The sequence below is a fragment of the Mytilus trossulus genome, chromosome 10, assembly GCF_036588685.1.
Source record: "Mytilus trossulus isolate FHL-02 chromosome 10, PNRI_Mtr1.1.1.hap1, whole genome shotgun sequence".
Classification (NCBI taxonomy): domain Eukaryota; kingdom Metazoa; phylum Mollusca; class Bivalvia; order Mytilida; family Mytilidae; genus Mytilus; species Mytilus trossulus.
Window position 1 is genome coordinate 51,466,578 of NC_086382.1, and position 26,978 is coordinate 51,493,555.

General features: G+C 35.6%; 18 non-coding genes across 18 annotated transcripts; all 18 read right to left on the reverse strand.

Moving 5' to 3' along the window:
* Positions 1 to 1,219: 1,219 nt before the first annotated feature.
* Positions 1,220 to 1,291, reverse strand: Trnam-cau (transfer RNA methionine (anticodon CAU)). The gene has a single exon. It is a non-coding gene; the product is annotated as a tRNA-Met (tRNA).
* Positions 1,292 to 2,724: 1,433 nt separating this feature from the next.
* Positions 2,725 to 2,796, reverse strand: Trnam-cau (transfer RNA methionine (anticodon CAU)). Its single transcript has one exon. It is a non-coding gene; the product is annotated as a tRNA-Met (tRNA).
* Positions 2,797 to 3,788: 992 nt separating this feature from the next.
* On the reverse strand, positions 3,789 to 3,860 carry Trnam-cau (transfer RNA methionine (anticodon CAU)). The gene has a single exon. It is a non-coding gene; the product is annotated as a tRNA-Met (tRNA).
* Positions 3,861 to 5,293: 1,433 nt separating this feature from the next.
* Positions 5,294 to 5,365, reverse strand: Trnam-cau (transfer RNA methionine (anticodon CAU)). The gene has a single exon. It is a non-coding gene; the product is annotated as a tRNA-Met (tRNA).
* A 1,433-nt stretch (positions 5,366 to 6,798) lies between these two features.
* Trnam-cau (transfer RNA methionine (anticodon CAU)) lies at positions 6,799 to 6,870 on the reverse strand. Its single transcript has one exon. It is a non-coding gene; the product is annotated as a tRNA-Met (tRNA).
* Positions 6,871 to 8,303: 1,433 nt separating this feature from the next.
* Positions 8,304 to 8,375, reverse strand: Trnam-cau (transfer RNA methionine (anticodon CAU)). The gene has a single exon. It is a non-coding gene; the product is annotated as a tRNA-Met (tRNA).
* A 1,433-nt stretch (positions 8,376 to 9,808) lies between these two features.
* On the reverse strand, positions 9,809 to 9,880 carry Trnam-cau (transfer RNA methionine (anticodon CAU)). The gene has a single exon. It is a non-coding gene; the product is annotated as a tRNA-Met (tRNA).
* A 1,433-nt stretch (positions 9,881 to 11,313) lies between these two features.
* On the reverse strand, positions 11,314 to 11,385 carry Trnam-cau (transfer RNA methionine (anticodon CAU)). The gene has a single exon. It is a non-coding gene; the product is annotated as a tRNA-Met (tRNA).
* Positions 11,386 to 12,818: 1,433 nt separating this feature from the next.
* Positions 12,819 to 12,890, reverse strand: Trnam-cau (transfer RNA methionine (anticodon CAU)). The gene has a single exon. It is a non-coding gene; the product is annotated as a tRNA-Met (tRNA).
* A 1,433-nt stretch (positions 12,891 to 14,323) lies between these two features.
* On the reverse strand, positions 14,324 to 14,395 carry Trnam-cau (transfer RNA methionine (anticodon CAU)). Its single transcript has one exon. It is a non-coding gene; the product is annotated as a tRNA-Met (tRNA).
* Positions 14,396 to 15,828: 1,433 nt separating this feature from the next.
* On the reverse strand, positions 15,829 to 15,900 carry Trnam-cau (transfer RNA methionine (anticodon CAU)). Its single transcript has one exon. It is a non-coding gene; the product is annotated as a tRNA-Met (tRNA).
* Positions 15,901 to 17,333: 1,433 nt separating this feature from the next.
* Positions 17,334 to 17,405, reverse strand: Trnam-cau (transfer RNA methionine (anticodon CAU)). Its single transcript has one exon. It is a non-coding gene; the product is annotated as a tRNA-Met (tRNA).
* Positions 17,406 to 18,838: 1,433 nt separating this feature from the next.
* On the reverse strand, positions 18,839 to 18,910 carry Trnam-cau (transfer RNA methionine (anticodon CAU)). The gene has a single exon. It is a non-coding gene; the product is annotated as a tRNA-Met (tRNA).
* Positions 18,911 to 20,343: 1,433 nt separating this feature from the next.
* Positions 20,344 to 20,415, reverse strand: Trnam-cau (transfer RNA methionine (anticodon CAU)). The gene has a single exon. It is a non-coding gene; the product is annotated as a tRNA-Met (tRNA).
* Positions 20,416 to 21,848: 1,433 nt separating this feature from the next.
* On the reverse strand, positions 21,849 to 21,920 carry Trnam-cau (transfer RNA methionine (anticodon CAU)). The gene has a single exon. It is a non-coding gene; the product is annotated as a tRNA-Met (tRNA).
* Positions 21,921 to 23,353: 1,433 nt separating this feature from the next.
* On the reverse strand, positions 23,354 to 23,425 carry Trnam-cau (transfer RNA methionine (anticodon CAU)). Its single transcript has one exon. It is a non-coding gene; the product is annotated as a tRNA-Met (tRNA).
* A 1,432-nt stretch (positions 23,426 to 24,857) lies between these two features.
* On the reverse strand, positions 24,858 to 24,929 carry Trnam-cau (transfer RNA methionine (anticodon CAU)). Its single transcript has one exon. It is a non-coding gene; the product is annotated as a tRNA-Met (tRNA).
* Positions 24,930 to 26,361: 1,432 nt separating this feature from the next.
* On the reverse strand, positions 26,362 to 26,433 carry Trnam-cau (transfer RNA methionine (anticodon CAU)). Its single transcript has one exon. It is a non-coding gene; the product is annotated as a tRNA-Met (tRNA).
* Between the last annotated feature and the right edge of the window lie 545 nt (positions 26,434 to 26,978).

Sequence of the window (26,978 nt, forward strand, 5' to 3'; positions counted from 1 at the left end):
TTTCGGGATTTCCTTGTGTGAGAAGTCTATATCATAAAGCAAATTGAGAGCAGAACAGTTGTAAATAAGTTGATCTGTCTTAAAATTTCTATAAATTTGAAATGACTCTGTTAACGAAGTTGTACCGTACATTATATATATGCTTACCGTACATTATCTATATGCTAAATGAAAGGTATAAACTATATTGTTTTCTCAACAATATCGTCAGCCTGCGTAGCTCAGTCGGTAGAGCATCAGACTTTTAATCTGAGGGTCTAGGGTTCGAGTCCCTACGTGGGCGATTGTAATTTTTGCTCCTTTGAGGTGGATTGATATCGTTTCTGTTCTAGACATCATTTGTTTATACATGTTATAGGTGTGATCCCTATACCTAAGTTTGAACGACTCTACAATGTCGTCTGATTGCAATTTTATTAGCAGCTGACGATGGACACAGCTGCATGGTATTTATATAGAAAAGCATCGATCATAAGTTTTGATTTTCTTTTAATTTCGATGCAAACGGGTCAAATAATACAATAGAAACGTATTAAGTAGACTTGTAAAATAAATCTGGTCTTTTATATCAACTATTCTGTGGTATAACAAAAAGTTTTGAGAGAAACTGTTAATTATAAATGTGCAAAATTTGGGAGTGTTCTCTAAGTAGCCTGCGTAGCTCAGTCGGTAGAGCATCAGACTTTTAATCTGAGGGTCTAGGGTTCGAGTCCCTACGTGGGCGGCTGAATTTTTGGCAAACTTTATTGTTATAGTACTATGTGTTCTTGTTATGGATAGGTTCGAAAACAAGTTTTGCTTGCAAAACATGAAAAAACGTCAAAGTAAACGACAACATGATCTCCACCGCCTCTTTCCGTGACGAAAGATAGGTTTATATAATATGTGGACTGATATATCATCAATATGAGCATTTATTTTCGAACGTTCGAATAGGTATTCATGATTCTTTATCTGGTTTGTTTAAACTTTTGTTGATTAATGAGTAGCACATGTATATTATAGCTGCATAAATGACTACTTTGAGGATTCAAACGTTTACATATTGAGGGATTTCACCAACTTATTACATACATGTGATATTTTTCATACTGAATTAGTTGATTTTTCAGGATAGAGTCATAGTTTTACGATCAACTTTATTTTGACTGTAATTTCGTTTGTCATCATTTCCTGACAGTCGCCTGAAAAAAGATTTTCGTCAATGAGAAAAAATAATTAGCAGAGCGTGGTTTCGATCCACGGACCTCTGGGTTATGGGCCCAGCACGCTTCCACTGCGCCACTCTGCTCATGAGATACAGTTATGACTTTTAACTATATAGAGTGCAACCAATCACACGCGTTGCATCAGAAAACGATATTCCCGCTAAAAAGCAAATTCTTCAAGACTTTTTTCACTAACGTTATGTTCTTGACCCGCATTTTGACTAAGAGAAATTTGATTTAGTGTTCTTAATTCGTTTCAGGCCAGGCAAACCTACGTTTCCCAGAATAATAATAGCAATTTCGGGATTTCCTTGTGTGAGAAGTCTATATCATAAAGCAAATTGAGAGCAGAACAGTTGTAAATAAGTTGATCTGTCTTAAAATTTCTATAAATTTGAAATGACTCTGTTAACGAAGTTGTACCGTACATTATATATATGCTTACCGTACATTATCTATATGCTAAATGAAAGGTATAAACTATATTGTTTTCTCAACAATATCGTCAGCCTGCGTAGCTCAGTCGGTAGAGCATCAGACTTTTAATCTGAGGGTCTAGGGTTCGAGTCCCTACGTGGGCGATTGTAATTTTTGCTCCTTTGAGGTGGATTGATATCGTTTCTGTTCTAGACATCATTTGTTTATACATGTTATAGGTGTGATCCCTATACCTAAGTTTGAACGACTCTACAATGTCGTCTGATTGCAATTTTATTAGCAGCTGACGATGGACACAGCTGCATGGTATTTATATAGAAAAGCATCGATCATAAGTTTTGATTTTCTTTTAATTTCGATGCAAACGGGTCAAATAATACAATAGAAACGTATTAAGTAGACTTGTAAAATAAATCTGGTCTTTTATATCAACTATTCTGTGGTATAACAAAAAGTTTTGAGAGAAACTGTTAATTATAAATGTGCAAAATTTGGGAGTGTTCTCTAAGTAGCCTGCGTAGCTCAGTCGGTAGAGCATCAGACTTTTAATCTGAGGGTCTAGGGTTCGAGTCCCTACGTGGGCGGCTGAATTTTTGGCAAACTTTATTGTTATAGTACTATGTGTTCTTGTTATGGATAGGTTCGAAAACAAGTTTTGCTTGCAAAACATGAAAAACGTCAAAGTAAACGACAACATGATCTCCACCGCCTCTTTCCGTGACGAAAGATAGGTTTATATAATATGTGGACTGATATATCATCAATATGAGCATTTATTTTCGAACGTTCGAATAGGTATTCATGATTCTTTATCTGGTTTGTTTAAACTTTTGTTGATTAATGAGTAGCACATGTATATTATAGCTGCATAAATGACTACTTTGAGGATTCAAACGTTTACATATTGAGGGATTTCACCAACTTATTACATACATGTGATATTTTTCATACTGAATTAGTTGATTTTTCAGGATAGAGTCATAGTTTTACGATCAACTTTATTTTGACTGTAATTTCGTTTGTCATCATTTCCTGACAGTCGCCTGAAAAAAGATTTTCGTCAATGAGAAAAAATAATTAGCAGAGCGTGGTTTCGATCCACGGACCTCTGGGTTATGGGCCCAGCACGCTTCCACTGCGCCACTCTGCTCATGAGATACAGTTATGACTTTTAACTATATAGAGTGCAACCAATCACACGCGTTGCATCAGAAAACGATATTCCCGCTAAAAAGCAAATTCTTCAAGACTTTTTTCACTAACGTTATGTTCTTGACCCGCATTTTGACTAAGAGAAATTTGATTTAGTGTTCTTAATTCGTTTCAGGCCAGGCAAACCTACGTTTCCCAGAATAATAATAGCAATTTCGGGATTTCCTTGTGTGAGAAGTCTATATCATAAAGCAAATTGAGAGCAGAACAGTTGTAAATAAGTTGATCTGTCTTAAAATTTCTATAAATTTGAAATGACTCTGTTAACGAAGTTGTACCGTACATTATATATATGCTTACCGTACATTATCTATATGCTAAATGAAAGGTATAAACTATATTGTTTTCTCAACAATATCGTCAGCCTGCGTAGCTCAGTCGGTAGAGCATCAGACTTTTAATCTGAGGGTCTAGGGTTCGAGTCCCTACGTGGGCGGCTGAATTTTTGGCAAACTTTATTGTTATAGTACTATGTGTTCTTGTTATGGATAGGTTCGAAAACAAGTTTTGCTTGCAAAACATGAAAAACGTCAAAGTAAACGACAACATGATCTCCACCGCCTCTTTCCGTGACGAAAGATAGGTTTATATAATATGTGGACTGATATATCATCAATATGAGCATTTATTTTCGAACGTTCGAATAGGTATTCATGATTCTTTATCTGGTTTGTTTAAACTTTTGTTGATTAATGAGTAGCACATGTATATTATAGCTGCATAAATGACTACTTTGAGGATTCAAACGTTTACATATTGAGGGATTTCACCAACTTATTACATACATGTGATATTTTTCATACTGAATTAGTTGATTTTTCAGGATAGAGTCATAGTTTTACGATCAACTTTATTTTGACTGTAATTTCGTTTGTCATCATTTCCTGACAGTCGCCTGAAAAAAGATTTTCGTCAATGAGAAAAAATAATTAGCAGAGCGTGGTTTCGATCCACGGACCTCTGGGTTATGGGCCCAGCACGCTTCCACTGCGCCACTCTGCTCATGAGATACAGTTATGACTTTTAACTATATAGAGTGCAACCAATCACACGCGTTGCATCAGAAAACGATATTCCCGCTAAAAAGCAAATTCTTCAAGACTTTTTTCACTAACGTTATGTTCTTGACCCGCATTTTGACTAAGAGAAATTTGATTTAGTGTTCTTAATTCGTTTCAGGCCAGGCAAACCTACGTTTCCCAGAATAATAATAGCAATTTCGGGATTTCCTTGTGTGAGAAGTCTATATCATAAAGCAAATTGAGAGCAGAACAGTTGTAAATAAGTTGATCTGTCTTAAAATTTCTATAAATTTGAAATGACTCTGTTAACGAAGTTGTACCGTACATTATATATATGCTTACCGTACATTATCTATATGCTAAATGAAAGGTATAAACTATATTGTTTTCTCAACAATATCGTCAGCCTGCGTAGCTCAGTCGGTAGAGCATCAGACTTTTAATCTGAGGGTCTAGGGTTCGAGTCCCTACGTGGGCGATTGTAATTTTTGCTCCTTTGAGGTGGATTGATATCGTTTCTGTTCTAGACATCATTTGTTTATACATGTTATAGGTGTGATCCCTATACCTAAGTTTGAACGACTCTACAATGTCGTCTGATTGCAATTTTATTAGCAGCTGACGATGGACACAGCTGCATGGTATTTATATAGAAAAGCATCGATCATAAGTTTTGATTTTCTTTTAATTTCGATGCAAACGGGTCAAATAATACAATAGAAACGTATTAAGTAGACTTGTAAAATAAATCTGGTCTTTTATATCAACTATTCTGTGGTATAACAAAAAGTTTTGAGAGAAACTGTTAATTATAAATGTGCAAAATTTGGGAGTGTTCTCTAAGTAGCCTGCGTAGCTCAGTCGGTAGAGCATCAGACTTTTAATCTGAGGGTCTAGGGTTCGAGTCCCTACGTGGGCGGCTGAATTTTTGGCAAACTTTATTGTTATAGTACTATGTGTTCTTGTTATGGATAGGTTCGAAAACAAGTTTTGCTTGCAAAACATGAAAAACGTCAAAGTAAACGACAACATGATCTCCACCGCCTCTTTCCGTGACGAAAGATAGGTTTATATAATATGTGGACTGATATATCATCAATATGAGCATTTATTTTCGAACGTTCGAATAGGTATTCATGATTCTTTATCTGGTTTGTTTAAACTTTTGTTGATTAATGAGTAGCACATGTATATTATAGCTGCATAAATGACTACTTTGAGGATTCAAACGTTTACATATTGAGGGATTTCACCAACTTATTACATACATGTGATATTTTTCATACTGAATTAGTTGATTTTTCAGGATAGAGTCATAGTTTTACGATCAACTTTATTTTGACTGTAATTTCGTTTGTCATCATTTCCTGACAGTCGCCTGAAAAAAGATTTTCGTCAATGAGAAAAAATAATTAGCAGAGCGTGGTTTCGATCCACGGACCTCTGGGTTATGGGCCCAGCACGCTTCCACTGCGCCACTCTGCTCATGAGATACAGTTATGACTTTTAACTATATAGAGTGCAACCAATCACACGCGTTGCATCAGAAAACGATATTCCCGCTAAAAAGCAAATTCTTCAAGACTTTTTTCACTAACGTTATGTTCTTGACCCGCATTTTGACTAAGAGAAATTTGATTTAGTGTTCTTAATTCGTTTCAGGCCAGGCAAACCTACGTTTCCCAGAATAATAATAGCAATTTCGGGATTTCCTTGTGTGAGAAGTCTATATCATAAAGCAAATTGAGAGCAGAACAGTTGTAAATAAGTTGATCTGTCTTAAAATTTCTATAAATTTGAAATGACTCTGTTAACGAAGTTGTACCGTACATTATATATATGCTTACCGTACATTATCTATATGCTAAATGAAAGGTATAAACTATATTGTTTTCTCAACAATATCGTCAGCCTGCGTAGCTCAGTCGGTAGAGCATCAGACTTTTAATCTGAGGGTCTAGGGTTCGAGTCCCTACGTGGGCGATTGTAATTTTTGCTCCTTTGAGGTGGATTGATATCGTTTCTGTTCTAGACATCATTTGTTTATACATGTTATAGGTGTGATCCCTATACCTAAGTTTGAACGACTCTACAATGTCGTCTGATTGCAATTTTATTAGCAGCTGACGATGGACACAGCTGCATGGTATTTATATAGAAAAGCATCGATCATAAGTTTTGATTTTCTTTTAATTTCGATGCAAACGGGTCAAATAATACAATAGAAACGTATTAAGTAGACTTGTAAAATAAATCTGGTCTTTTATATCAACTATTCTGTGGTATAACAAAAAGTTTTGAGAGAAACTGTTAATTATAAATGTGCAAAATTTGGGAGTGTTCTCTAAGTAGCCTGCGTAGCTCAGTCGGTAGAGCATCAGACTTTTAATCTGAGGGTCTAGGGTTCGAGTCCCTACGTGGGCGGCTGAATTTTTGGCAAACTTTATTGTTATAGTACTATGTGTTCTTGTTATGGATAGGTTCGAAAACAAGTTTTGCTTGCAAAACATGAAAAACGTCAAAGTAAACGACAACATGATCTCCACCGCCTCTTTCCGTGACGAAAGATAGGTTTATATAATATGTGGACTGATATATCATCAATATGAGCATTTATTTTCGAACGTTCGAATAGGTATTCATGATTCTTTATCTGGTTTGTTTAAACTTTTGTTGATTAATGAGTAGCACATGTATATTATAGCTGCATAAATGACTACTTTGAGGATTCAAACGTTTACATATTGAGGGATTTCACCAACTTATTACATACATGTGATATTTTTCATACTGAATTAGTTGATTTTTCAGGATAGAGTCATAGTTTTACGATCAACTTTATTTTGACTGTAATTTCGTTTGTCATCATTTCCTGACAGTCGCCTGAAAAAAGATTTTCGTCAATGAGAAAAAATAATTAGCAGAGCGTGGTTTCGATCCACGGACCTCTGGGTTATGGGCCCAGCACGCTTCCACTGCGCCACTCTGCTCATGAGATACAGTTATGACTTTTAACTATATAGAGTGCAACCAATCACACGCGTTGCATCAGAAAACGATATTCCCGCTAAAAAGCAAATTCTTCAAGACTTTTTTCACTAACGTTATGTTCTTGACCCGCATTTTGACTAAGAGAAATTTGATTTAGTGTTCTTAATTCGTTTCAGGCCAGGCAAACCTACGTTTCCCAGAATAATAATAGCAATTTCGGGATTTCCTTGTGTGAGAAGTCTATATCATAAAGCAAATTGAGAGCAGAACAGTTGTAAATAAGTTGATCTGTCTTAAAATTTCTATAAATTTGAAATGACTCTGTTAACGAAGTTGTACCGTACATTATATATATGCTTACCGTACATTATCTATATGCTAAATGAAAGGTATAAACTATATTGTTTTCTCAACAATATCGTCAGCCTGCGTAGCTCAGTCGGTAGAGCATCAGACTTTTAATCTGAGGGTCTAGGGTTCGAGTCCCTACGTGGGCGATTGTAATTTTTGCTCCTTTGAGGTGGATTGATATCGTTTCTGTTCTAGACATCATTTGTTTATACATGTTATAGGTGTGATCCCTATACCTAAGTTTGAACGACTCTACAATGTCGTCTGATTGCAATTTTATTAGCAGCTGACGATGGACACAGCTGCATGGTATTTATATAGAAAAGCATCGATCATAAGTTTTGATTTTCTTTTAATTTCGATGCAAACGGGTCAAATAATACAATAGAAACGTATTAAGTAGACTTGTAAAATAAATCTGGTCTTTTATATCAACTATTCTGTGGTATAACAAAAAGTTTTGAGAGAAACTGTTAATTATAAATGTGCAAAATTTGGGAGTGTTCTCTAAGTAGCCTGCGTAGCTCAGTCGGTAGAGCATCAGACTTTTAATCTGAGGGTCTAGGGTTCGAGTCCCTACGTGGGCGGCTGAATTTTTGGCAAACTTTATTGTTATAGTACTATGTGTTCTTGTTATGGATAGGTTCGAAAACAAGTTTTGCTTGCAAAACATGAAAAACGTCAAAGTAAACGACAACATGATCTCCACCGCCTCTTTCCGTGACGAAAGATAGGTTTATATAATATGTGGACTGATATATCATCAATATGAGCATTTATTTTCGAACGTTCGAATAGGTATTCATGATTCTTTATCTGGTTTGTTTAAACTTTTGTTGATTAATGAGTAGCACATGTATATTATAGCTGCATAAATGACTACTTTGAGGATTCAAACGTTTACATATTGAGGGATTTCACCAACTTATTACATACATGTGATATTTTTCATACTGAATTAGTTGATTTTTCAGGATAGAGTCATAGTTTTACGATCAACTTTATTTTGACTGTAATTTCGTTTGTCATCATTTCCTGACAGTCGCCTGAAAAAAGATTTTCGTCAATGAGAAAAAATAATTAGCAGAGCGTGGTTTCGATCCACGGACCTCTGGGTTATGGGCCCAGCACGCTTCCACTGCGCCACTCTGCTCATGAGATACAGTTATGACTTTTAACTATATAGAGTGCAACCAATCACACGCGTTGCATCAGAAAACGATATTCCCGCTAAAAAGCAAATTCTTCAAGACTTTTTTCACTAACGTTATGTTCTTGACCCGCATTTTGACTAAGAGAAATTTGATTTAGTGTTCTTAATTCGTTTCAGGCCAGGCAAACCTACGTTTCCCAGAATAATAATAGCAATTTCGGGATTTCCTTGTGTGAGAAGTCTATATCATAAAGCAAATTGAGAGCAGAACAGTTGTAAATAAGTTGATCTGTCTTAAAATTTCTATAAATTTGAAATGACTCTGTTAACGAAGTTGTACCGTACATTATATATATGCTTACCGTACATTATCTATATGCTAAATGAAAGGTATAAACTATATTGTTTTCTCAACAATATCGTCAGCCTGCGTAGCTCAGTCGGTAGAGCATCAGACTTTTAATCTGAGGGTCTAGGGTTCGAGTCCCTACGTGGGCGATTGTAATTTTTGCTCCTTTGAGGTGGATTGATATCGTTTCTGTTCTAGACATCATTTGTTTATACATGTTATAGGTGTGATCCCTATACCTAAGTTTGAACGACTCTACAATGTCGTCTGATTGCAATTTTATTAGCAGCTGACGATGGACACAGCTGCATGGTATTTATATAGAAAAGCATCGATCATAAGTTTTGATTTTCTTTTAATTTCGATGCAAACGGGTCAAATAATACAATAGAAACGTATTAAGTAGACTTGTAAAATAAATCTGGTCTTTTATATCAACTATTCTGTGGTATAACAAAAAGTTTTGAGAGAAACTGTTAATTATAAATGTGCAAAATTTGGGAGTGTTCTCTAAGTAGCCTGCGTAGCTCAGTCGGTAGAGCATCAGACTTTTAATCTGAGGGTCTAGGGTTCGAGTCCCTACGTGGGCGGCTGAATTTTTGGCAAACTTTATTGTTATAGTACTATGTGTTCTTGTTATGGATAGGTTCGAAAACAAGTTTTGCTTGCAAAACATGAAAAACGTCAAAGTAAACGACAACATGATCTCCACCGCCTCTTTCCGTGACGAAAGATAGGTTTATATAATATGTGGACTGATATATCATCAATATGAGCATTTATTTTCGAACGTTCGAATAGGTATTCATGATTCTTTATCTGGTTTGTTTAAACTTTTGTTGATTAATGAGTAGCACATGTATATTATAGCTGCATAAATGACTACTTTGAGGATTCAAACGTTTACATATTGAGGGATTTCACCAACTTATTACATACATGTGATATTTTTCATACTGAATTAGTTGATTTTTCAGGATAGAGTCATAGTTTTACGATCAACTTTATTTTGACTGTAATTTCGTTTGTCATCATTTCCTGACAGTCGCCTGAAAAAAGATTTTCGTCAATGAGAAAAAATAATTAGCAGAGCGTGGTTTCGATCCACGGACCTCTGGGTTATGGGCCCAGCACGCTTCCACTGCGCCACTCTGCTCATGAGATACAGTTATGACTTTTAACTATATAGAGTGCAACCAATCACACGCGTTGCATCAGAAAACGATATTCCCGCTAAAAAGCAAATTCTTCAAGACTTTTTTCACTAACGTTATGTTCTTGACCCGCATTTTGACTAAGAGAAATTTGATTTAGTGTTCTTAATTCGTTTCAGGCCAGGCAAACCTACGTTTCCCAGAATAATAATAGCAATTTCGGGATTTCCTTGTGTGAGAAGTCTATATCATAAAGCAAATTGAGAGCAGAACAGTTGTAAATAAGTTGATCTGTCTTAAAATTTCTATAAATTTGAAATGACTCTGTTAACGAAGTTGTACCGTACATTATATATATGCTTACCGTACATTATCTATATGCTAAATGAAAGGTATAAACTATATTGTTTTCTCAACAATATCGTCAGCCTGCGTAGCTCAGTCGGTAGAGCATCAGACTTTTAATCTGAGGGTCTAGGGTTCGAGTCCCTACGTGGGCGATTGTAATTTTTGCTCCTTTGAGGTGGATTGATATCGTTTCTGTTCTAGACATCATTTGTTTATACATGTTATAGGTGTGATCCCTATACCTAAGTTTGAACGACTCTACAATGTCGTCTGATTGCAATTTTATTAGCAGCTGACGATGGACACAGCTGCATGGTATTTATATAGAAAAGCATCGATCATAAGTTTTGATTTTCTTTTAATTTCGATGCAAACGGGTCAAATAATACAATAGAAACGTATTAAGTAGACTTGTAAAATAAATCTGGTCTTTTATATCAACTATTCTGTGGTATAACAAAAAGTTTTGAGAGAAACTGTTAATTATAAATGTGCAAAATTTGGGAGTGTTCTCTAAGTAGCCTGCGTAGCTCAGTCGGTAGAGCATCAGACTTTTAATCTGAGGGTCTAGGGTTCGAGTCCCTACGTGGGCGGCTGAATTTTTGGCAAACTTTATTGTTATAGTACTATGTGTTCTTGTTATGGATAGGTTCGAAAACAAGTTTTGCTTGCAAAACATGAAAAACGTCAAAGTAAACGACAACATGATCTCCACCGCCTCTTTCCGTGACGAAAGATAGGTTTATATAATATGTGGACTGATATATCATCAATATGAGCATTTATTTTCGAACGTTCGAATAGGTATTCATGATTCTTTATCTGGTTTGTTTAAACTTTTGTTGATTAATGAGTAGCACATGTATATTATAGCTGCATAAATGACTACTTTGAGGATTCAAACGTTTACATATTGAGGGATTTCACCAACTTATTACATACATGTGATATTTTTCATACTGAATTAGTTGATTTTTCAGGATAGAGTCATAGTTTTACGATCAACTTTATTTTGACTGTAATTTCGTTTGTCATCATTTCCTGACAGTCGCCTGAAAAAAGATTTTCGTCAATGAGAAAAAATAATTAGCAGAGCGTGGTTTCGATCCACGGACCTCTGGGTTATGGGCCCAGCACGCTTCCACTGCGCCACTCTGCTCATGAGATACAGTTATGACTTTTAACTATATAGAGTGCAACCAATCACACGCGTTGCATCAGAAAACGATATTCCCGCTAAAAAGCAAATTCTTCAAGACTTTTTTCACTAACGTTATGTTCTTGACCCGCATTTTGACTAAGAGAAATTTGATTTAGTGTTCTTAATTCGTTTCAGGCCAGGCAAACCTACGTTTCCCAGAATAATAATAGCAATTTCGGGATTTCCTTGTGTGAGAAGTCTATATCATAAAGCAAATTGAGAGCAGAACAGTTGTAAATAAGTTGATCTGTCTTAAAATTTCTATAAATTTGAAATGACTCTGTTAACGAAGTTGTACCGTACATTATATATATGCTTACCGTACATTATCTATATGCTAAATGAAAGGTATAAACTATATTGTTTTCTCAACAATATCGTCAGCCTGCGTAGCTCAGTCGGTAGAGCATCAGACTTTTAATCTGAGGGTCTAGGGTTCGAGTCCCTACGTGGGCGATTGTAATTTTTGCTCCTTTGAGGTGGATTGATATCGTTTCTGTTCTAGACATCATTTGTTTATACATGTTATAGGTGTGATCCCTATACCTAAGTTTGAACGACTCTACAATGTCGTCTGATTGCAATTTTATTAGCAGCTGACGATGGACACAGCTGCATGGTATTTATATAGAAAAGCATCGATCATAAGTTTTGATTTTCTTTTAATTTCGATGCAAACGGGTCAAATAATACAATAGAAACGTATTAAGTAGACTTGTAAAATAAATCTGGTCTTTTATATCAACTATTCTGTGGTATAACAAAAAGATTTGAGAGAAACTGTTAATTATAAATGTGCAAAATTTGGGAGTGTTCTCTAAGTAGCCTGCGTAGCTCAGTCGGTAGAGCATCAGACTTTTAATCTGAGGGTCTAGGGTTCGAGTCCCTACGTGGGCGGCTGAATTTTTGGCAAACTTTATTGTTATAGTACTATGTGTTCTTGTTATGGATAGGTTCGAAAACAAGTTTTGCTTGCAAAACATGAAAAACGTCAAAGTAAACGACAACATGATCTCCACCGCCTCTTTCCGTGACGAAAGATAGGTTTATATAATATGTGGACTGATATATCATCAATATGAGCATTTATTTTCGAACGTTCGAATAGGTATTCATGATTCTTTATCTGGTTTGTTTAAACTTTTGTTGATTAATGAGTAGCACATGTATATTATAGCTGCATAAATGACTACTTTGAGGATTCAAACGTTTACATATTGAGGGATTTCACCAACTTATTACATACATGTGATATTTTTCATACTGAATTAGTTGATTTTTCAGGATAGAGTCATAGTTTTACGATCAACTTTATTTTGACTGTAATTTCGTTTGTCATCATTTCCTGACAGTCGCCTGAAAAAAGATTTTCGTCAATGAGAAAAAATAATTAGCAGAGCGTGGTTTCGATCCACGGACCTCTGGGTTATGGGCCCAGCACGCTTCCACTGCGCCACTCTGCTCATGAGATACAGTTATGACTTTTAACTATATAGAGTGCAACCAATCACACGCGTTGCATCAGAAAACGATATTCCCGCTAAAAAGCAAATTCTTCAAGACTTTTTTCACTAACGTTATGTTCTTGACCCGCATTTTGACTAAGAGAAATTTGATTTAGTGTTCTTAATTCGTTTCAGGCCAGGCAAACCTACGTTTCCCAGAATAATAATAGCAATTTCGGGATTTCCTTGTGTGAGAAGTCTATATCATAAAGCAAATTGAGAGCAGAACAGTTGTAAATAAGTTGATCTGTCTTAAAATTTCTATAAATTTGAAATGACTCTGTTAACGAAGTTGTACCGTACATTATATATATGCTTACCGTACATTATCTATATGCTAAATGAAAGGTATAAACTATATTGTTTTCTCAACAATATCGTCAGCCTGCGTAGCTCAGTCGGTAGAGCATCAGACTTTTAATCTGAGGGTCTAGGGTTCGAGTCCCTACGTGGGCGATTGTAATTTTTGCTCCTTTGAGGTGGATTGATATCGTTTCTGTTCTAGACATCATTTGTTTATACATGTTATAGGTGTGATCCCTATACCTAAGTTTGAACGACTCTACAATGTCGTCTGATTGCAATTTTATTAGCAGCTGACGATGGACACAGCTGCATGGTATTTATATAGAAAAGCATCGATCATAAGTTTTGATTTTCTTTTAATTTCGATGCAAACGGGTCAAATAATACAATAGAAACGTATTAAGTAGACTTGTAAAATAAATCTGGTCTTTTATATCAACTATTCTGTGGTATAACAAAAAGTTTTGAGAGAAACTGTTAATTATAAATGTGCAAAATTTGGGAGTGTTCTCTAAGTAGCCTGCGTAGCTCAGTCGGTAGAGCATCAGACTTTTAATCTGAGGGTCTAGGGTTCGAGTCCCTACGTGGGCGGCTGAATTTTTGGCAAACTTTATTGTTATAGTACTATGTGTTCTTGTTATGGATAGGTTCGAAAACAAGTTTTGCTTGCAAAACATGAAAAACGTCAAAGTAAACGACAACATGATCTCCACCGCCTCTTTCCGTGACGAAAGATAGGTTTATATAATATGTGGACTGATATATCATCAATATGAGCATTTATTTTCGAACGTTCGAATAGGTATTCATGATTCTTTATCTGGTTTGTTTAAACTTTTGTTGATTAATGAGTAGCACATGTATATTATAGCTGCATAAATGACTACTTTGAGGATTCAAACGTTTACATATTGAGGGATTTCACCAACTTATTACATACATGTGATATTTTTCATACTGAATTAGTTGATTTTTCAGGATAGAGTCATAGTTTTACGATCAACTTTATTTTGACTGTAATTTCGTTTGTCATCATTTCCTGACAGTCGCCTGAAAAAAGATTTTCGTCAATGAGAAAAAATAATTAGCAGAGCGTGGTTTCGATCCACGGACCTCTGGGTTATGGGCCCAGCACGCTTCCACTGCGCCACTCTGCTCATGAGATACAGTTATGACTTTTAACTATATAGAGTGCAACCAATCACACGCGTTGCATCAGAAAACGATATTCCCGCTAAAAAGCAAATTCTTCAAGACTTTTTTCACTAACGTTATGTTCTTGACCCGCATTTTGACTAAGAGAAATTTGATTTAGTGTTCTTAATTCGTTTCAGGCCAGGCAAACCTACGTTTCCCAGAATAATAATAGCAATTTCGGGATTTCCTTGTGTGAGAAGTCTATATCATAAAGCAAATTGAGAGCAGAACAGTTGTAAATAAGTTGATCTGTCTTAAAATTTCTATAAATTTGAAATGACTCTGTTAACGAAGTTGTACCGTACATTATATATATGCTTACCGTACATTATCTATATGCTAAATGAAAGGTATAAACTATATTGTTTTCTCAACAATATCGTCAGCCTGCGTAGCTCAGTCGGTAGAGCATCAGACTTTTAATCTGAGGGTCTAGGGTTCGAGTCCCTACGTGGGCGATTGTAATTTTTGCTCCTTTGAGGTGGATTGATATCGTTTCTGTTCTAGACATCATTTGTTTATACATGTTATAGGTGTGATCCCTATACCTAAGTTTGAACGACTCTACAATGTCGTCTGATTGCAATTTTATTAGCAGCTGACGATGGACACAGCTGCATGGTATTTATATAGAAAAGCATCGATCATAAGTTTTGATTTTCTTTTAATTTCGATGCAAACGGGTCAAATAATACAATAGAAACGTATTAAGTAGACTTGTAAAATAAATCTGGTCTTTTATATCAACTATTCTGTGGTATAACAAAAAGTTTTGAGAGAAACTGTTAATTATAAATGTGCAAAATTTGGGAGTGTTCTCTAAGTAGCCTGCGTAGCTCAGTCGGTAGAGCATCAGACTTTTAATCTGAGGGTCTAGGGTTCGAGTCCCTACGTGGGCGGCTGAATTTTTGGCAAACTTTATTGTTATAGTACTATGTGTTCTTGTTATGGATAGGTTCGAAAACAAGTTTTGCTTGCAAAACATGAAAAACGTCAAAGTAAACGACAACATGATCTCCACCGCCTCTTTCCGTGACGAAAGATAGGTTTATATAATATGTGGACTGATATATCATCAATATGAGCATTTATTTTCGAACGTTCGAATAGGTATTCATGATTCTTTATCTGGTTTGTTTAAACTTTTGTTGATTAATGAGTAGCACATGTATATTATAGCTGCATAAATGACTACTTTGAGGATTCAAACGTTTACATATTGAGGGATTTCACCAACTTATTACATACATGTGATATTTTTCATACTGAATTAGTTGATTTTTCAGGATAGAGTCATAGTTTTACGATCAACTTTATTTTGACTGTAATTTCGTTTGTCATCATTTCCTGACAGTCGCCTGAAAAAAGATTTTCGTCAATGAGAAAAAATAATTAGCAGAGCGTGGTTTCGATCCACGGACCTCTGGGTTATGGGCCCAGCACGCTTCCACTGCGCCACTCTGCTCATGAGATACAGTTATGACTTTTAACTATATAGAGTGCAACCAATCACACGCGTTGCATCAGAAAACGATATTCCCGCTAAAAAGCAAATTCTTCAAGACTTTTTTCACTAACGTTATGTTCTTGACCCGCATTTTGACTAAGAGAAATTTGATTTAGTGTTCTTAATTCGTTTCAGGCCAGGCAAACCTACGTTTCCCAGAATAATAATAGCAATTTCGGGATTTCCTTGTGTGAGAAGTCTATATCATAAAGCAAATTGAGAGCAGAACAGTTGTAAATAAGTTGATCTGTCTTAAAATTTCTATAAATTTGAAATGACTCTGTTAACGAAGTTGTACCGTACATTATATATATGCTTACCGTACATTATCTATATGCTAAATGAAAGGTATAAACTATATTGTTTTCTCAACAATATCGTCAGCCTGCGTAGCTCAGTCGGTAGAGCATCAGACTTTTAATCTGAGGGTCTAGGGTTCGAGTCCCTACGTGGGCGATTGTAATTTTTGCTCCTTTGAGGTGGATTGATATCGTTTCTGTTCTAGACATCATTTGTTTATACATGTTATAGGTGTGATCCCTATACCTAAGTTTGAACGACTCTACAATGTCGTCTGATTGCAATTTTATTAGCAGCTGACGATGGACACAGCTGCATGGTATTTATATAGAAAAGCATCGATCATAAGTTTTGATTTTCTTTTAATTTCGATGCAAACGGGTCAAATAATACAATAGAAACGTATTAAGTAGACTTGTAAAATAAATCTGGTCTTTTATATCAACTATTCTGTGGTATAACAAAAAGTTTTGAGAGAAACTGTTAATTATAAATGTGCAAAATTTGGGAGTGTTCTCTAAGTAGCCTGCGTAGCTCAGTCGGTAGAGCATCAGACTTTTAATCTGAGGGTCTAGGGTTCGAGTCCCTACGTGGGCGGCTGAATTTTTGGCAAACTTTATTGTTATAGTACTATGTGTTCTTGTTATGGATAGGTTCGAAAACAAGTTTTGCTTGCAAAACATGAAAAACGTCAAAGTAAACGACAACATGATCTCCACCGCCTCTTTCCGTGACGAAAGATAGGTTTATATAATATGTGGACTGATATATCATCAATATGAGCATTTATTTTCGAACGTTCGAATAGGTATTCATGATTCTTTATCTGGTTTGTTTAAACTTTTGTTGATTAATGAGTAGCACATGTATATTATAGCTGCATAAATGACTACTTTGAGGATTCAAACGTTTACATATTGAGGGATTTCACCAACTTATTACATACATGTGATATTTTTCATACTGAATTAGTTGATTTTTCAGGATAGAGTCATAGTTTTACGATCAACTTTATTTTGACTGTAATTTCGTTTGTCATCATTTCCTGACAGTCGCCTGAAAAAAGATTTTCGTCAATGAGAAAAAATAATTAGCAGAGCGTGGTTTCGATCCACGGACCTCTGGGTTATGGGCCCAGCACGCTTCCACTGCGCCACTCTGCTCATGAGATACAGTTATGACTTTTAACTATATAGAGTGCAACCAATCACACGCGTTGCATCAGAAAACGATATTCCCGCTAAAAAGCAAATTCTTCAAGACTTTTTTCACTAACGTTATGTTCTTGACCCGCATTTTGACTAAGAGAAATTTGATTTAGTGTTCTTAATTCGTTTCAGGCCAGGCAAACCTACGTTTCCCAGAATAATAATAGCAATTTCGGGATTTCCTTGTGTGAGAAGTCTATATCATAAAGCAAATTGAGAGCAGAACAGTTGTAAATAAGTTGATCTGTCTTAAAATTTCTATAAATTTGAAATGACTCTGTTAACGAAGTTGTACCGTACATTATATATATGCTTACCGTACATTATCTATATGCTAAATGAAAGGTATAAACTATATTGTTTTCTCAACAATATCGTCAGCCTGCGTAGCTCAGTCGGTAGAGCATCAGACTTTTAATCTGAGGGTCTAGGGTTCGAGTCCCTACGTGGGCGATTGTAATTTTTGCTCCTTTGAGGTGGATTGATATCGTTTCTGTTCTAGACATCATTTGTTTATACATGTTATAGGTGTGATCCCTATACCTAAGTTTGAACGACTCTACAATGTCGTCTGATTGCAATTTTATTAGCAGCTGACGATGGACACAGCTGCATGGTATTTATATAGAAAAGCATCGATCATAAGTTTTGATTTTCTTTTAATTTCGATGCAAACGGGTCAAATAATACAATAGAAACGTATTAAGTAGACTTGTAAAATAAATCTGGTCTTTTATATCAACTATTCTGTGGTATAACAAAAAGTTTTGAGAGAAACTGTTAATTATAAATGTGCAAAATTTGGGAGTGTTCTCTAAGTAGCCTGCGTAGCTCAGTCGGTAGAGCATCAGACTTTTAATCTGAGGGTCTAGGGTTCGAGTCCCTACGTGGGCGGCTGAATTTTTGGCAAACTTTATTGTTATAGTACTATGTGTTCTTGTTATGGATAGGTTCGAAAACAAGTTTTGCTTGCAAAACATGAAAAACGTCAAAGTAAACGACAACATGATCTCCACCGCCTCTTTCCGTGACGAAAGATAGGTTTATATAATATGTGGACTGATATATCATCAATATGAGCATTTATTTTCGAACGTTCGAATAGGTATTCATGATTCTTTATCTGGTTTGTTTAAACTTTTGTTGATTAATGAGTAGCACATGTATATTATAGCTGCATAAATGACTACTTTGAGGATTCAAACGTTTACATATTGAGGGATTTCACCAACTTATTACATACATGTGATATTTTTCATACTGAATTAGTTGATTTTTCAGGATAGAGTCATAGTTTTACGATCAACTTTATTTTGACTGTAATTTCGTTTGTCATCATTTCCTGACAGTCGCCTGAAAAAAGATTTTCGTCAATGAGAAAAAATAATTAGCAGAGCGTGGTTTCGATCCACGGACCTCTGGGTTATGGGCCCAGCACGCTTCCACTGCGCCACTCTGCTCATGAGATACAGTTATGACTTTTAACTATATAGAGTGCAACCAATCACACGCGTTGCATCAGAAAACGATATTCCCGCTAAAAAGCAAATTCTTCAAGACTTTTTTCACTAACGTTATGTTCTTGACCCGCATTTTGACTAAGAGAAATTTGATTTAGTGTTCTTAATTCGTTTCAGGCCAGGCAAACCTACGTTTCCCAGAATAATAATAGCAATTTCGGGATTTCCTTGTGTGAGAAGTCTATATCATAAAGCAAATTGAGAGCAGAACAGTTGTAAATAAGTTGATCTGTCTTAAAATTTCTATAAATTTGAAATGACTCTGTTAACGAAGTTGTACCGTACATTATATATATGCTTACCGTACATTATCTATATGCTAAATGAAAGGTATAAACTATATTGTTTTCTCAACAATATCGTCAGCCTGCGTAGCTCAGTCGGTAGAGCATCAGACTTTTAATCTGAGGGTCTAGGGTTCGAGTCCCTACGTGGGCGATTGTAATTTTTGCTCCTTTGAGGTGGATTGATATCGTTTCTGTTCTAGACATCATTTGTTTATACATGTTATAGGTGTGATCCCTATACCTAAGTTTGAACGACTCTACAATGTCGTCTGATTGCAATTTTATTAGCAGCTGACGATGGACACAGCTGCATGGTATTTATATAGAAAAGCATCGATCATAAGTTTTGATTTTCTTTTAATTTCGATGCAAACGGGTCAAATAATACAATAGAAACGTATTAAGTAGACTTGTAAAATAAATCTGGTCTTTTATATCAACTATTCTGTGGTATAACAAAAAGTTTTGAGAGAAACTGTTAATTATAAATGTGCAAAATTTGGGAGTGTTCTCTAAGTAGCCTGCGTAGCTCAGTCGGTAGAGCATCAGACTTTTAATCTGAGGGTCTAGGGTTCGAGTCCCTACGTGGGCGGCTGAATTTTTGGCAAACTTTATTGTTATAGTACTATGTGTTCTTGTTATGGATAGGTTCGAAAACAAGTTTTGCTTGCAAAACATGAAAAACGTCAAAGTAAACGACAACATGATCTCCACCGCCTCTTTCCGTGACGAAAGATAGGTTTATATAATATGTGGACTGATATATCATCAATATGAGCATTTATTTTCGAACGTTCGAATAGGTATTCATGATTCTTTATCTGGTTTGTTTAAACTTTTGTTGATTAATGAGTAGCACATGTATATTATAGCTGCATAAATGACTACTTTGAGGATTCAAACGTTTACATATTGAGGGATTTCACCAACTTATTACATACATGTGATATTTTTCATACTGAATTAGTTGATTTTTCAGGATAGAGTCATAGTTTTACGATCAACTTTATTTTGACTGTAATTTCGTTTGTCATCATTTCCTGACAGTCGCCTGAAAAAAGATTTTCGTCAATGAGAAAAAATAATTAGCAGAGCGTGGTTTCGATCCACGGACCTCTGGGTTATGGGCCCAGCACGCTTCCACTGCGCCACTCTGCTCATGAGATACAGTTATGACTTTTAACTATATAGAGTGCAACCAATCACACGCGTTGCATCAGAAAACGATATTCCCGCTAAAAAGCAAATTCTTCAAGACTTTTTTCACTAACGTTATGTTCTTGACCCGCATTTTGACTAAGAGAAATTTGATTTAGTGTTCTTAATTCGTTTCAGGCCAGGCAAACCTACGTTTCCCAGAATAATAATAGCAATTTCGGGATTTCCTTGTGTGAGAAGTCTATATCATAAAGCAAATTGAGAGCAGAACAGTTGTAAATAAGTTGATCTGTCTTAAAATTTCTATAAATTTGAAATGACTCTGTTAACGAAGTTGTACCGTACATTATATATATGCTTACCGTACATTATCTATATGCTAAATGAAAGGTATAAACTATATTGTTTTCTCAACAATATCGTCAGCCTGCGTAGCTCAGTCGGTAGAGCATCAGACTTTTAATCTGAGGGTCTAGGGTTCGAGTCCCTACGTGGGCGATTGTAATTTTTGCTCCTTTGAGGTGGATTGATATCGTTTCTGTTCTAGACATCATTTGTTTATACATGTTATAGGTGTGATCCCTATACCTAAGTTTGAACGACTCTACAATGTCGTCTGATTGCAATTTTATTAGCAGCTGACGATGGACACAGCTGCATGGTATTTATATAGAAAAGCATCGATCATAAGTTTTGATTTTCTTTTAATTTCGATGCAAACGGGTCAAATAATACAATAGAAACGTATTAAGTAGACTTGTAAAATAAATCTGGTCTTTTATATCAACTATTCTGTGGTATAACAAAAAGTTTTGAGAGAAACTGTTAATTATAAATGTGCAAAATTTGGGAGTGTTCTCTAAGTAGCCTGCGTAGCTCAGTCGGTAGAGCATCAGACTTTTAATCTGAGGGTCTAGGGTTCGAGTCCCTACGTGGGCGGCTGAATTTTTGGCAAACTTTATTGTTATAGTACTATGTGTTCTTGTTATGGATAGGTTCGAAAACAAGTTTTGCTTGCAAAACATGAAAAACGTCAAAGTAAACGACAACATGATCTCCACCGCCTCTTTCCGTGACGAAAGATAGGTTTATATAATATGTGGACTGATATATCATCAATATGAGCATTTATTTTCGAACGTTCGAATAGGTATTCATGATTCTTTATCTGGTTTGTTTAAACTTTTGTTGATTAATGAGTAGCACATGTATATTATAGCTGCATAAATGACTACTTTGAGGATTCAAACGTTTACATATTGAGGGATTTCACCAACTTATTACATACATGTGATATTTTTCATACTGAATTAGTTGATTTTTCAGGATAGAGTCATAGTTTTACGATCAACTTTATTTTGACTGTAATTTCGTTTGTCATCATTTCCTGACAGTCGCCTGAAAAAAGATTTTCGTCAATGAGAAAAAATAATTAGCAGAGCGTGGTTTCGATCCACGGACCTCTGGGTTATGGGCCCAGCACGCTTCCACTGCGCCACTCTGCTCATGAGATACAGTTATGACTTTTAACTATATAGAGTGCAACCAATCACACGCGTTGCATCAGAAAACGATATTCCCGCTAAAAAGCAAATTCTTCAAGACTTTTTTCACTAACGTTATGTTCTTGACCCGCATTTTGACTAAGAGAAATTTGATTTAGTGTTCTTAATTCGTTTCAGGCCAGGCAAACCTACGTTTCCCAGAATAATAATAGCAATTTCGGGATTTCCTTGTGTGAGAAGTCTATATCATAAAGCAAATTGAGAGCAGAACAGTTGTAAATAAGTTGATCTGTCTTAAAATTTCTATAAATTTGAAATGACTCTGTTAACGAAGTTGTACCGTACATTATATATATGCTTACCGTACATTATCTATATGCTAAATGAAAGGTATAAACTATATTGTTTTCTCAACAATATCGTCAGCCTGCGTAGCTCAGTCGGTAGAGCATCAGACTTTTAATCTGAGGGTCTAGGGTTCGAGTCCCTACGTGGGCGATTGTAATTTTTGCTCCTTTGAGGTGGATTGATATCGTTTCTGTTCTAGACATCATTTGTTTATACATGTTATAGGTGTGATCCCTATACCTAAGTTTGAACGACTCTACAATGTCGTCTGATTGCAATTTTATTAGCAGCTGACGATGGACACAGCTGCATGGTATTTATATAGAAAAGCATCGATCATAAGTTTTGATTTTCTTTTAATTTCGATGCAAACGGGTCAAATAATACAATAGAAACGTATTAAGTAGACTTGTAAAATAAATCTGGTCTTTTATATCAACTATTCTGTGGTATAACAAAAAGTTTTGAGAGAAACTGTTAATTATAAATGTGCAAAATTTGGGAGTGTTCTCTAAGTAGCCTGCGTAGCTCAGTCGGTAGAGCATCAGACTTTTAATCTGAGGGTCTAGGGTTCGAGTCCCTACGTGGGCGGCTGAATTTTTGGCAAACTTTATTGTTATAGTACTATGTGTTCTTGTTATGGATAGGTTCGAAAACAAGTTTTGCTTGCAAAACATGAAAAACGTCAAAGTAAACGACAACATGATCTCCACCGCCTCTTTCCGTGACGAAAGATAGGTTTATATAATATGTGGACTGATATATCATCAATATGAGCATTTATTTTCGAACGTTCGAATAGGTATTCATGATTCTTTATCTGGTTTGTTTAAACTTTTGTTGATTAATGAGTAGCACATGTATATTATAGCTGCATAAATGACTACTTTGAGGATTCAAACGTTTACATATTGAGGGATTTCACCAACTTATTACATACATGTGATATTTTTCATACTGAATTAGTTGATTTTTCAGGATAGAGTCATAGTTTTACGATCAACTTTATTTTGACTGTAATTTCGTTTGTCATCATTTCCTGACAGTCGCCTGAAAAAAGATTTTCGTCAATGAGAAAAAATAATTAGCAGAGCGTGGTTTCGATCCACGGACCTCTGGGTTATGGGCCCAGCACGCTTCCACTGCGCCACTCTGCTCATGAGATACAGTTATGACTTTTAACTATATAGAGTGCAACCAATCACACGCGTTGCATCAGAAAACGATATTCCCGCTAAAAAGCAAATTCTTCAAGACTTTTTCACTAACGTTATGTTCTTGACCCGCATTTTGACTAAGAGAAATTTGATTTAGTGTTCTTAATTCGTTTCAGGCCAGGCAAACCTACGTTTCCCAGAATAATAATAGCAATTTCGGGATTTCCTTGTGTGAGAAGTCTATATCATAAAGCAAATTGAGAGCAGAACAGTTGTAAATAAGTTGATCTGTCTTAAAATTTCTATAAATTTGAAATGACTCTGTTAACGAAGTTGTACCGTACATTATATATATGCTTACCGTACATTATCTATATGCTAAATGAAAGGTATAAACTATATTGTTTTCTCAACAATATCGTCAGCCTGCGTAGCTCAGTCGGTAGAGCATCAGACTTTTAATCTGAGGGTCTAGGGTTCGAGTCCCTACGTGGGCGATTGTAATTTTTGCTCCTTTGAGGTGGATTGATATCGTTTCTGTTCTAGACATCATTTGTTTATACATGTTATAGGTGTGATCCCTATACCTAAGTTTGAACGACTCTACAATGTCGTCTGATTGCAATTTTATTAGCAGCTGACGATGGACACAGCTGCATGGTATTTATATAGAAAAGCATCGATCATAAGTTTTGATTTTCTTTTAATTTCGATGCAAACGGGTCAAATAATACAATAGAAACGTATTAAGTAGACTTGTAAAATAAATCTGGTCTTTTATATCAACTATTCTGTGGTATAACAAAAAGTTTTGAGAGAAACTGTTAATTATAAATGTGCAAAATTTGGGAGTGTTCTCTAAGTAGCCTGCGTAGCTCAGTCGGTAGAGCATCAGACTTTTAATCTGAGGGTCTAGGGTTCGAGTCCCTACGTGGGCGGCTGAATTTTTGGCAAACTTTATTGTTATAGTACTATGTGTTCTTGTTATGGATAGGTTCGAAAACAAGTTTTGCTTGCAAAACATGAAAAACGTCAAAGTAAACGACAACATGATCTCCACCGCCTCTTTCCGTGACGAAAGATAGGTTTATATAATATGTGGACTGATATATCATCAATATGAGCATTTATTTTCGAACGTTCGAATAGGTATTCATGATTCTTTATCTGGTTTGTTTAAACTTTTGTTGATTAATGAGTAGCACATGTATATTATAGCTGCATAAATGACTACTTTGAGGATTCAAACGTTTACATATTGAGGGATTTCACCAACTTATTACATACATGTGATATTTTTCATACTGAATTAGTTGATTTTTCAGGATAGAGTCATAGTTTTACGATCAACTTTATTTTGACTGTAATTTCGTTTGTCATCATTTCCTGACAGTCGCCTGAAAAAAGATTTTCGTCAATGAGAAAAAATAATTAGCAGAGCGTGGTTTCGATCCACGGACCTCTGGGTTATGGGCCCAGCACGCTTCCACTGCGCCACTCTGCTCATGAGATACAGTTATGACTTTTAACTATATAGAGTGCAACCAATCACACGCGTTGCATCAGAAAACGATATTCCCGCTAAAAAGCAAATTCTTCAAGACTTTTTTCACTAACGTTATGTTCTTGACCCGCATTTTGACTAAGAGAAATTTGATTTAGTGTTCTTAATTCGTTTCAGGCCAGGCAAACCTACGTTTCCCAGAATAATAATAGCAATTTCGGGATTTCCTTGTGTGAGAAGTCTATATCATAAAGCAAATTGAGAGCAGAACAGTTGTAAATAAGTTGATCTGTCTTAAAATTTCTATAAATTTGAAATGACTCTGTTAACGAAGTTGTACCGTACATTATATATATGCTTACCGTACATTATCTATATGCTAAATGAAAGGTATAAACTATATTGTTTTCTCAACAATATCGTCAGCCTGCGTAGCTCAGTCGGTAGAGCATCAGACTTTTAATCTGAGGGTCTAGGGTTCGAGTCCCTACGTGGGCGATTGTAATTTTTGCTCCTTTGAGGTGGATTGATATCGTTTCTGTTCTAGACATCATTTGTTTATACATGTTATAGGTGTGATCCCTATACCTAAGTTTGAACGACTCTACAATGTCGTCTGATTGCAATTTTATTAGCAGCTGACGATGGACACAGCTGCATGGTATTTATATAGAAAAGCATCGATCATAAGTTTTGATTTTCTTTTAATTTCGATGCAAACGGGTCAAATAATACAATAGAAACGTATTAAGTAGACTTGTAAAATAAATCTGGTCTTTTATATCAACTATTCTGTGGTATAACAAAAAGTTTTGAGAGAAACTGTTAATTATAAATGTGCAAAATTTGGGAGTGTTCTCTAAGTAGCCTGCGTAGCTCAGTCGGTAGAGCATCAGACTTTTAATCTGAGGGTCTAGGGTTCGAGTCCCTACGTGGGCGGCTGAATTTTTGGCAAACTTTATTGTTATAGTACTATGTGTTCTTGTTATGGATAGGTTCGAAACAAGTTTTGCTTGCAAAACATGAAAAACGTCAAAGTAAACGACAACATGATCTCCACCGCCTCTTTCCGTGACGAAAGATAGGTTTATATAATATGTGGACTGATATATCATCAATATGAGCATTTATTTTCGAACGTTCGAATAGGTATTCATGATTCTTTATCTGGTTTGTTTAAACTTTTGTTGATTAATGAGTAGCACATGTATATTATAGCTGCATAAATGACTACTTTGAGGATTCAAACGTTTACATATTGAGGGATTTCACCAACTTATTACATACATGTGATATTTTTCATACTGAATTAGTTGATTTTTCAGGATAGAGTCATAGTTTTACGATCAACTTTATTTTGACTGTAATTTCGTTTGTCATCATTTCCTGACAGTCGCCTGAAAAAAGATTTTCGTCAATGAGAAAAAATAATTAGCAGAGCGTGGTTTCGATCCACGGACCTCTGGGTTATGGGCCCAGCACGCTTCCACTGCGCCACTCTGCTCATGAGATACAGTTATGACTTTTAACTATATAGAGTGCAACCAATCACACGCGTTGCATCAGAAAACGATATTCCCGCTAAAAAGCAAATTCTTCAAGACTTTTTTCACTAACGTTATGTTCTTGACCCGCATTTTGACTAAGAGAAATTTGATTTAGTGTTCTTAATTCGTTTCAGGCCAGGCAAACCTACGTTTCCCAGAATAATAATAGCAATTTCGGGATTTCCTTGTGTGAGAAGTCTATATCATAAAGCAAATTGAGAGCAGAACAGTTGTAAATAAGTTGATCTGTCTTAAAATTTCTATAAATTTGAAATGACTCTGTTAACGAAGTTGTACCGTACATTATATATATGCTTACCGTACATTATCTATATGCTAAATGAAAGGTATAAACTATATTGTTTTCTCAACAATATCGTCAGCCTGCGTAGCTCAGTCGGTAGAGCATCAGACTTTTAATCTGAGGGTCTAGGGTTCGAGTCCCTACGTGGGCGATTGTAATTTTTGCTCCTTTGAGGTGGATTGATATCGTTTCTGTTCT